The sequence below is a fragment of the Lissotriton helveticus genome, chromosome 5_1 (genome assembly GCF_964261635.1).
Source record: "Lissotriton helveticus chromosome 5_1, aLisHel1.1, whole genome shotgun sequence".
Classification (NCBI taxonomy): domain Eukaryota; kingdom Metazoa; phylum Chordata; class Amphibia; order Caudata; family Salamandridae; genus Lissotriton; species Lissotriton helveticus.
In genome coordinates, this window is record NC_136065.1 from 166,409,400 (window position 1) to 166,422,426 (window position 13,027).

Below are 13,027 nucleotides of genomic sequence, written 5' to 3' on the forward strand. Positions count from 1 at the left end.
ATGCCAACAAATGTTATGGTAGAGCTATAACTCAGGAAACTACTGTTACTTATACTAAAGAACATAATCACCCACCCAATGTAACAGAAATAGAGATTAGACAAATGCTAGATTCCCTTAAAGAAGCTAGTACTAGAACTGATCAACCAACAACTGCTATTCTGAAACACCATTTAAGTGTACTTCCCCAACATGCTTCTAGCCAATTACCATCTATTGAATCCCTTAAAAGAACAGTAGCTAGACAAAAAAGAGCAACATGCACTACTCCTCCCACACCAAAAACTTTAGAAGAAGTCCAAATTCCCCCTGAACTCTCTGTAACTCACAATAAAGAAAATTTTATACTCTATGACAACAAATCTAAAGATAAAAGAATTATAGTGTTTGCCACAGCAAACAACATGACTAAACTTACCCAATGCCAAACTTGGATGATGGACGGTACTTTTTCTGTATGCCCCAAACCTTTTTATCAATTATACACCATCCATGGTCATTTCCAAAATGCTAATATTCCATTCCTTTATGCCCTTCTACCAAACAAACAGCAAACTACCTATCAAGAAATACTAACTGAAGTCAAGCAACATACTAACAACTATTTTCCACAAAAAATTATCATTGACTTTGAAAAAGCTATGATAAACAGCATCCTTAAAACATACCCACACACAGCAATACAAGGTTGCTATTACCACTTTAATCAATGTATCTGGCGACATCTACAAAAATCAACCTTGAGTATCCAATACGCCACTGATAGCACATTTGCTTATCAAATTAAAAAACTCATCGCCCTAGCCTATGTTCCACTAACAGATGTAACTGAGCACTATAACTTATTAATAGACAGCCCCTACTATAAAAGAAACGAAGATAAACTAAGCCCTATGCTTGACTACTTCGAAGACACATGGGTAGGAAGGCTACACAGATCAGGCCATAGAAGACAACCCAAATACCAAATAGCTTGGTGGAATGTCTACCTTAGCACACTAAATAAGGAAGCAAAAACAAACAATGCAGTTGAAGGATGGCACAATGCCTTCCAAGCAACTACAGGCCGAGGAACGCCTACCCTTCACAAATTAATACAATCCTTACAAAAAGAACAAAGTTACCAGGAGCTCCGAATGGAGCAATCAGTAACTTTGATCGGACCTAAACTCACCAAAGAAACCAAAAAAATGTATAACACACTCCAAAGTCAAGTTACCCTCTATCCAACTAGCAAAGGACTAGAATATCTATCAATGATTGCCAAAACTATTCTTTAAAACATTACATAACTATACACGTAAAAGTAAACATTTTTTTCCTAAAATCCTTCATTATAAGATGTAACAATTTGCAATTAAATTATCAAATACATAATATTAACATATATAAAATGTATTTAGATAATGTATTTACAAAATGTTACATACAACGTAAGTAAAGCAAAATTTAAAACAGTTTTCCCACCCATTAAAAGTCCAGAAAATACTTACATTTCTGATGCAGCTTCAAACGTAATCCAATTCCAAGCAATCCATAGGACACCATTCCAAAAACCCATACAATCCATGGAAGCCCAAAAAAAAATGCAAAAATAAAAGCAAATCCATAGCGACTCCTTTCCACTTCAGTAGACACCAGATACCATAGAAAACCCGAAAATCCGTAATGCCGAAAAAAAAACGCTCCAAGAAAACGTAAAATCCCAAAAAATAGTTAGCAAAAATAAGAGTATATAATACTCGTTACACAGCTCTGATCAAAAAAGAAGGGAGTCCTCCAAAACAGCGAAACGCGACGATAACCTAGAAAAAATAAAATACATACCCACCCACATAAAAACACCCATACATATATAAAAACACATATTTATACATCAAACATATTATCTTAGTAACATTTAAACATATTACCTCACCTCACACACCTACAACAAAAACGCGGTAAAAATCAAATATCGTACACTCTACCTAACACCGAACACACAATCTTCTCTAATTAACTCTACCTACATAAACATAAACACAGCACACATACACTAACAATAAGTTCAGAAACGTATAAAACACAATTAAAACAAACTTACCCTCTCTAACGCGAAGCTGCACCCAACCGCGATCTGTTGAAGCACCAAATAAGCCTAAGTAACATTACGCGGTTAAAAAGTAGTCCCTGTATACAGCTAAATGCTATTTAATTTCTATATTCCAACACTTAAAAAAATACACAGAGTATTATATTAAGTGTAAATATTTATTTAAATTGTATAAAATTATTTCATAAATATTCATAAGTTTGAAATAATTATTCAACTGTTATGTTATAGTTAAAAAATTATTTTATGATTTATAAATACATTTAGTAAATAATGTATATGTAAAAATAAATTGCATATATAAGTTTGTTAAAAGAAATGTGTTATTAAAATTTGCAAATATTATGTAAAACATTATGTATGTATATAATAATTTTTTTGGGTGTTTATGTATTTAAAAATGAATATTATAAATATGTTCAATATTCATAATAATTATTTCCAAAAATATAACATTGATTGGTAAAAATCAAAAATGTTACTGTTACAAAAAAAATTTACATATTTTTCAATGACAATATATTCAATGTGTATCTGAATAAATATTTTGTTATTAAATAAAAAGTACATATTACCAATTTGTTTCTGAAACTATTTAAATGTGAATATATGTAAAATATAATAAAATTATGTTAATATAATTTATGTGTTAAAAACATATATATGTACTTCATATATTTGTTATGTTAATAAAAACAGTGTATGAAAAAAATTGAATATAAATAAAAAATTAATGTCTACTTACAAATAAATTTTTATATGTGAATAAACAGTTTTTCATTTATTGCATTTAACCCTGTGTATGTTTCCTTCTTTATTATTGTATATAAATATTAATTGCATATTAAATAATCTATTTAAAAATGCCTTATAAATTTAAATATTTATAAAAATGTATTAATATTTAAAGTACTACAATAACAATAATTGTGTTTAATGTATATTAATAGAAATATTATATATAAAATGTATTAAAAAGTAACTAATTTAATAGACATTTAAATTTACCGTATTTTTACCCTGTATCCCTCTAACCTAAAACCCCAAACTGACCCAGAGCCCTAAAAACACCCCTTTACCCACAAACTGAAAACTGACCCAGAACCCACAAAATACCCCTTTAGCCACAAACTAAAAACTGACCCTGACCCCTAAAAATACCCCTTTACCCACTAACTGAAAACTGACCCTGACCCCTAAAAATACCCCTTTACCCACTAACTGAAAACTGACCCTGACCCCTAAAAATACCCCTTTACCCAAAAACTGAAAACTGACCCTGACCTCTAAAAATACCCCTTTACCCACAAACTGAAAACTGACCCTGCAACCAAAAAAAAGCCCTTTACCCAAATACTGAAAACTGACCCTGAACCCTAAAAATACCCCTTTACCCACTAACAGAAAACTGACCCTGACCCCTAAAAATACCCCTTTACCCACTAACTGAAAACTGACCCTGACCCCTAAAAATACCCCTTTACTCACTAACTGAAAACTGACCCTGACCCCTAAAAATACCCCTTTACCCAAAAACTGAAAACTGACCCTGACCCCTAAAAATACCCCTTTACCCACAAACTAAAAACTGACCCTGACCCCCTAAAAATACCCCTTTACCCAAACTCTGAAAACTGACCCTGAACTCTAAAAATACCCCTTTACCCACTAACTGAAAACTGACCCTGACCCCTAAAAATACCCCTTTACCCAAAAACTGAAAACTGACCCTGACCCCTAAAAATACCCCTTTAGCCACAAACTAAAAACTGACCCTGACCCCTAAAAATACCCCTTTACCCAAAACCTGAAAACTGACCCTAACCCCTAAAAAACACCTTTATCCACAAACTGAAAACTGACCCTGAAAGAAAAAAATAACCCTTTACCCAAATACTGAAAACTGACCCTGAACCCTACAAATACCCCTTTACCCACTAACTGAAAACTGACCCTAACCCCTAAAAATACTCCTTTACCCAGAAACACAAAACTGACCCTGAAACCTATAAATACCCCTTTACCACTAACTGAAAACTGACCCTGACCCCTAAAAATACACCTTTAGCACAAACAGAAAACTGACCCTGAAACCTAAAAATACCCCTTTACCCACAAACTTAAAACTAACCCTGAACACTAAAATTACCCCTTTACCAAAAAACTGAAAACTGACTCTGCACACAACATATACCCCTTAATACCCAAACAGAAAACTAACCCAGAACACTAAACCGACCTCTTTCCCCAAATAAAAAATTATATATATATATGTGAATATATATAATTATATATATATTTGTTATATATATTTTTATATATCTAATTATATATATACTATATATATGTAATTATATATAATTATATAAGTATATTTCATATATATCATTTTTATATTTAATTATAATAATATTAGTTATATCTAATTATATCTATATAATTAACATATTTTATTTAATTAACAATTATGTAATTATTAATACCAATTAATTAATTAACATATGTCATTACTTATAATTAAATTACTTCCCACCCTATACCCCTATTAACCCACAACCCACTACATAACATAAAAAAGTTAGATTTTACATAATTAACAATAATTCCATATATTTAAATAAATTAACAATTACATTATATATAATTAACATATTTAATTTAATTAACAATTATTTAATTATTCATACCAATTAATTAATTAACATATTTAATTACTTACAATTAAATTACTTCCCACCCTATTCCCCTATAATCCCACAACCCACTACATATCCTAAAAAAGTTAGATTTGACATAATTAACAATAATTCCATTATTTTAAATAAATTATCAATTAAATTATATATAATTAACATATTTAATTTAATTAACAATTATTTAAATATTCATACCAATTAATTAATTAACATATTTAATTAGTTACAATTAAATTACTTCCCACCCTATTCCCCTATAATCCCACAACCCGCTACATGACAAAAATTATTTAAATAAGCATAATTATCACATAAGCTATTAAATTTAAATATTTACCAATTACATATTATATATTTAATTAAATAGTAATTTAACAATTAATTACATATTAATACCAATAAATATATTTACATATTTAATTAATTAATACCAATTAATATATTTACATATTTAATTAATTAATACCAATTAATATATTTACATAATTAATTAATTGTATTTAAAATACTTCCCACCCTATTCCCCTAAAAACCCACTACCCGCTCCTACAAATTATTATAGTAATATAATTTTTTTTTTATTTATTAATTATTTTTAACATTAATTCTATATAAATAAATAAATAAAATTAATACATTTTAACACAAAATGCTATTATTAAACATTAAAACAGTGTACATTGAACTATTACATATTATATATATCCATATTAAAATTCGATATCATGAGAGTCGATATCATGACAGTCGATAACACAACTTTCGATATTTTTAAACTAATAAACATATCGATATTTTTTACTAACGATATTACTTACTCGATATTTTTTATGTCGATATTTTTAACATACATAACAATCGATAAAAAATAAATCGATATTACTTACCTCGATATTAATGCCATCTCGATATTCTCTAGTCGATATTATGTCCAGTCGAAATAAATGACTCGATATTAAGACTGTGCACCGGTGACTACATAGGGCACTGCTGGAAATGCGGCCAGTCTCAGCCGCTATGCGAGGCCCGGGGACTCCACGTGGTGTATGGCCGCGGAATGTCTGTGGCGAACGGTGAGGCGAAGACTGTCGTTACCCAGGAGTAAAAGTAGTGCCGTATTACTTTAATCTCCCCGGCCTCCTCATTGAGGGACAACATCACTGCGGAAAGGGAACAGAACTGCAGCTACAGGCTGGTGTGCACAATTGGTCCCGCATCCTCCCGCGCGCCCTGTACTGACTCCGATCCTGTTGGTGACAGGAGGACAGTTACATTATGCTGCGCCGGACTGCGTTTTCTTCCTTTTCACCTTTCGCCACTACTACTATGATCACCCACCTGAAGGAGTATAGTAAATGTTCAGAGACATTAGCACATGGGCACACGGTGCCAGAATTACCTAAAAGCGATGCACGCTGCCACTTTGAGACTTTCACTGTTGGCCATCGCAGCGCCTATCTGGTTTTCCTCATAACAGGCCCATTCCATATCAACAACTCGGCGGACAACATTGCTTTGAGACTTTGGATAAATAAACATGTGTGCGTGTGGTGACCTAGGCTGGACATTCCTATTGTAGTGGCACAGCCAAAGTTCATTGCTTTTCGCTTGGAGCTCCTTGTTGTGGTCCGTGTTCGGAGTCAAGGAGGCAACTAACCTCGCTGAGGGGAACCATGTTGGGTATTGCTATGACACTGGAGTGTAGTTGGAGAAGGCCTGCCCGACATACTCCTGGAGGAGAACTGGAGATTGTTTTGCTTCGACACATGCCGCTTTATATCTCACAGCAGCAGAACACTCTTACTGATCATCCCCTCGGCCAATCTGCTTGCATCATATCACAACCTCTCTACAATGAGGAAGACAGACGGAAGGCAGTCCAAGCTTCTCTTTGAAACTAAAACATCCACCACACGCACCAGTTTGGTGGATCAAGAACAGCCCAATGAGGAGCGAGCACAGGAACTATTGATAGCTCAGGATGACGACGTGAAAAGTTTACTACTTGCCATGCAACATAGCCTCTCCACCATTTCGAGCAAAATGGACTCCATGAACAATCGTATGGACTTCATAGTCCACAAGTTAGACAAACATGACGGAAAAATAAAAAAGGCGGAAAGACGGATCTCAGACAATGAAGACATCACATCACAAGTGAATCAGCAAGTTGCACAGATGGACAAGCTCCTCAAAGTAATTGCAGCACAAAAATGAAGATTTAGAAGTGTGCAGTAGGGGCAAAATATCCACATCATTGGGATTCCAGAAAGCACGAATACGGGATGCATGGAAGACATTATTAAGCTCCTTCTGCAGGACACATTTGGCGCTGAAGCCTTCTCCTCTCAATTGATAGTTGAACGGGTGCACCGGGCATTGGGCCCTAGGCCTCCTCCAGGAAGAAATCCACGCCCGATCATAGCCGACTACTCAATTTTCGTGATCATAAAAATTGCTTTGAAACTGGCCAGAGAGAAAAGGAACCTGCAGCTTGACGGAACCAAATTCACAATTCATCCCGACTTCCCAGGTGCAGTACAGGAGGCGAGACTTACATTTCTGCCTGCCAGACAGAAGCTTCGTAAAGTGCAAATTGACTACACTCTCATGTATCTGATGTGCCTGCGGGTTACCCATTAGGGTAAACAAAATGTTTTCCTCAAAGGGCAGCAGGTAGATGACTTCCTCAAGAACATTAAAAAACATCCTTCACATCGAGAGGCGAAGGAACATCCATTCAGAGATCCATCCCCGACATCGAACTGAAATCTTGACACTATAATTCTTGCCCTTTGATGCGATGCACCATAAGTTAGTTTTCAGATGTGCTCCTTCTCTACCCTCAGTTCCTGGTTGGAAACTTGTGGCTGTGGAGCGATGTCCACAGGGAAAGGAGCATCACACATAATATGCAGTTAGACGGTTATCGTTGGACTGGAGACAGATAAGTGATATGGGAACAACATGTGCAGTGTTGTGGGCAAGATATACACTGGAACAGTAACATGGACTATGCCAAGCACCCCCCTTCTCCTCCTCCCCATCCCATTGGAAGGTTGTCCCAACAGCTGTTGGAGAAGGGAGAATCTCGTTTGCCCTCTAGTGACCCCTCACGGGTGTTCCCCCTAATAGTTCAGGGTACTTTATTTGGACTGCAATGAAATGGGCTGGTTGGGTTTTGGGTGGGCAGCAATATGCCAGCACGATTGGGTTGCTGTGGGGGGGGGGAATGTTGTTTTATATTCAAGCTAATGTTTTTACTCAGCAGGTAGACTTGCGTTCACAGACCAAGAGATACATGTGCAGTGTCAATCCGGACAACACCATGATACATTCAGGCCATTGATCCATGGCCCCCTTAACTGAAGTGCTATAACTTCACCTTCTAACGTGGAACATTAGAGGTTTGGGGGATCCCCGTAAATGCAGACAAATACTTGCTTACCTCGATAGGCATCAAATTCACATTACATGTTGCAAGAGACAGATTTCAATTCACATCATACTTCTGTATTTGCCAGTAACTGGGCTGCAGATAGAGGTTTTACTCGTACTCTACGTACTCTAGAGGCACAGTGATTCTTATTAAAAAGAATACTCCATTCATTCTGGGAGAGACAAGTCATGATTCTCAAGGGAGGAGTTGCATGATCTGGGACATGTTGGGATCATAATCTGTCAGGTTAGTGTGCTGCTATGGGCCAAATGTTGAGAATTCTTCACCATGCTGTGGGGGCAAATCCTTAAGGTAGGATCCACACATATTATTTGGGGTGGGGACTTTAACACAGCATTTAACCCTGCTGACAGATCCAACCCTCTTCCTCACCTCTACACAAAAACACATGGCATATTGGCAAAAATGTTCTTCGCTCATGGTCTTCTATATGCGTGGAGGCACGTGCATCCAAATGAGAGGGAAGGCACACACCATACAGCAATACACTCAACTGGGGCTCAACCAGATTACTTGGTGGTTTCCCGAGGAGTGGGCCAGTGGATACTCAAATCATAGCACTTGTCCAAAACCTACTCTGACCATGCCCCAGTTCGCCGGACGATATCTCCCCCCAATTCGACCGCTATTCCTAGGAGCTGAAAGCTCATGCTGGAGGCTCTATTGGACACTGGCTTTCAGAGCCGAATTGGGAATAGAAATCACGATTTGGGAGGCCTATAAGGTCATGATGAGGGGTTCTTGCATCGCTAAGAGCTTTGGTGTCGTACAAGACATCAGAAGAAGTTTGTGAAAACTTGAGGGGGAATTCAAACAGTTGGAAGGCAAACTGTGGCACGATGCAACTGGGATTCATCAGGTGACGTTCAGGAGTAAACTCTAGGAAATACAAAGATACCGCTGAGAGAGAGATTTGCTTCCGGGAAAAATACTTTACAGTGATATCCTTAATGTATTTGCCTCATTTTTTGCCAACCTATACAACACTTGTAGAACACAACCTCATGACCTATCTGTATGTTTGGAAGATATAGCTCTTGGCTGGTTAGGAGATGCCCAGAGAGAGTTTCTGGCGGCGCCCCTAGAAAATGATGATATAAGAGCTGCAATTTTGCAGATGAATTCAGGGAAGGCCCCGGGATCCGATGGTCTCCCCATTGATTTCTTTAAAACATACATTGATCAGTTGATCCCCATACTGAAAAAAGTCTATGAAGAGGCTCAAGAACTAGGGGTTCTTCTGGGCTCTCTGAGAGAGGCTCTCATTACATCACTACTGAAGCCTGGTAAACCTGGGGATACCTGTGATTCCTACCGCCCTTTATCTCTACTTAATAATGGTGCAAAAATCCTCGCTAAAATATTGGAGAAAATAGTCTTACCGGATCAGGCCGGTTTCATTCCAGGGAGTGCGACGTCACATAACCTTCGTACTCTCTTCTCTATTTTACAAAATGTAGACCCGCAGCTGGCCCTAGTGGCAATTTTTTCAAACTCCACGAAGGCCTTTGATTCAGTTGAATGGGATTATCTTTTTGTCATACTTCAACGTTTGGGGATGCCTAAATGATTTCTGGCATGGATACGCCTTTTATACACTTCCCCGGAAGCTATGGTTTTAATTAATGGTCTTACTTACTCCGCCTTCCCCATCACTCGGGGCACCCGGCAGGGGTGCCCACCTTCCCCCTACTCTTTGCGCTTGGGGTGGAGCCCATTGCGGCCAAAATTAGGCAGCATCATCATGATAAAGCATTGCGTTGTCTGCTCCGCCCAATACTCATTTCATTGTATGCAGACGACATCACCTTGTATGTTAGGGATCCCCAACAAAATCTCAACTCAATATTGCGTGAGTTTGTGCGGTTCGGGGGGGGTCTCTGGAATACATATACATTGGACCTAGGGGTATACATCACTACTGATCGTGATGAGCTGATGCGTCTTAACTACTGGGTGTGAGTGTTTGATTGGTTCAGATGCTCCGTCCATTACCACCCCCTTTTGTACCGCTTTTGGCCGCCATAAGTGTGGCAGGGTATGCTCAGACGTGAGTCCCTTGCTCACTTTGTCACTGGATTCAAGCAAGCCGGGCTGAAGACGGCTGTAATGCCAGAAACCGGTCCTCGGAAGCTTGTTTCCGGTCCAGGGAAGGCATGGCTTGGCAGTTCGGGCTGGACTGTTCCCATGAGGCACAGGGTCAGACTGATTTGCATATAGCCATGTCTGAACTGGGGTGGCAGAGTGGGCTAAAGAACGGTGATGGATTAAACCCAGATCTTTTGACTGGGTGTGAGTGTTTGATTGGTTCAGATGCTCCGTCCATTACCACCCCCTTTTGTACCGCGTCTTAACTACGGCAGGGCATTGGAGAGCATCACAAGTAGTATCACGAGGTGGATTGCACTCCCACTATCTATGGCAGGGCGAACTTCACTCATTAAGATGATCATTCTCCCAAAACTCTTGTAGCTTTTTTTAAACACCCCATATGACCCGGGCAGACATTTCTTCTCCACACTCCGTACGGAACTGCTAGAGCTAACTTGGGGTGGCAAACAACCCAGATTGCAATGGGAAACGCTGACTAGTACATACTCCCAGGGAGGGTTTGATATCCCTATACTAGAGCTGTATTATCTTTGCGCACAGGCTTATTATGCCCACTATTGGTTTCATCCTCCTAAATAAATGCCGCAAGTGGCAACGGAGCACTGCTGGTGGATCCTATTTCACTGGAGGGCGCCATATTGAGCACATCCACACCTCAAGAGGCTGACCCGACATTGGTTACATGTACGGTGAAAGCATGTCAGCGTATTGCCAGACATATGTAAGCACCTATCCTGCACTCACCTTTACTTCCTTTGGTGTATCACACTAAGATGTCAGTATTACAAGAAGGAGCGTTCAATAAAACTAAAGCAAAGTTCAATATTACCTGCTGGGGGATATTTATTTAAATGGCAAGTTCTGCACATTGCAGCAGTTGTTTTCTAAAAAGGCGCCCTCTCCCATGGATATTTATCTATATGTCCGGTTGCGACAACGTATAAAAGAATACACTCCTGCATACCCACACGAACTGCAGGATGTCACCCCACTACATTTAATATTGCGCAGTGATACTGCCTCACATTTGGTATCTACATTATATCATAGTCTATATAACCAATTCGGCTTCACGTCGGTGCTCTGCAAGAGACAGGTGGACTACTCATATGGGAAGGGAAATAACTGACAAACAGTGGGTCTACTGTTGCACTCAGACAGAACAAATTTCATCTAGTAGTTGCCTACGCATCACGCATTACAAATTCTTGCACCGCACTTACTACACCCTGGTTAAAACATGCAGGTACAAACTGCACGATAACAATAAATGTGACAGATGTGGTATGGAGGCTGCAGACCTCTGCACCTTGCATGGGAATGCAGCACTATACAGGTATACTGGTGACAGGTGTTTGTAGCAATAGAACAGATGACTTCACTACTGCTTCAGGCTCCCCCCCTGCTGGCTCTACTAGGGTACACAGAGAATTTAGATGTGGCACATGGGCGATTTGTGTCATTTGGTCTCTTGTTGGCGAAAAGGAGAATAGCATGTAGATGGGGATGGGGCAGGGCACCCAAGTTTAAGGAATGGATCAGTGATATGATATTTTGGCAGGAACAGACATTCACATATGCTGAGCTCCTCCCCTTAACTTCGCACCCTAGGGATATATGGGACCCCCTCAAAGCATATCCACTCGCACACCCTATTGATTCCACGTGCACTACACATGCGCCCTGATGTTGAAAAGGCATATATGGCCCAAGTATTACTATTCTGCACTTCATGCACAAAGTGGGTCAGGGGTTGTCATTTCAGTTCAACCAGACATGTTATCTGTTTGTAATTGGAAGATTATTATATAAGACCAATGTTACATTGATTAATGCTCTCAATGAGGTTTTGGACGCTGCTATGTATTTTCACGTTGTCATATAAAATGCATAAGCATGTATCTACCCAAGTAATGTATTCGCTGTGCTGAGTTTATGTTCAGTAAAATTTAGACACAAAAAAAGAGAATTCTAACAAAACTTAAGACTGCAGACAACAAGAACTGAATGCACTTTGGCAAGTATGAAGAAGTGCTAATGCATGACTATTAGAGTATGAGAAAACATTAATAGCTAATAGGTATTGTGCCTGGTAAATCTGGTTTACTGGGCATTGAGTCTGGTCCTTGAGGCATTTTGATGTGTAGTTAATTCTCAGTGTACGTTTCAGAATAACAGTCGAGTACAGCGTATACCTTCAGGTCAGTTAGGAAACACAAAAGTGATCATTGAATGCTTAGGGAGCAGTAAAACAATAATATGACAGGTGAGTGATGGTACTGTGGATGTCTCATTGGTGAGTTGCGTTTCGTTCTTTTGACCATTCCTTCAAACAAACTGCCTACCCCTTCCAAAAGTGATGACCCTTGTCCCTAGTACCACAAAGACTACTCAGTTGACATCTACCTTGGTGCATCTTCTTCCCCTTTCTCCCTTTCACTGTTAATGTGCCTTCACCATCACACGGTCAAACTCTGGCGGTGAGTTTAGTTGGAGAGAGCATATTAGAGCTACATCACTCCTTCTGAAGCAATAATTTACAGGTTTGTGACTGGGTCATGATATTCCTACGCAGCGCCGCAGGAGCAGGCACAATCAGTGCAGACTGCCACGAACAGTTGTGTTCTTTGGAATCCATCCTGCCGGGCGCTTGTTCGAGTTTAC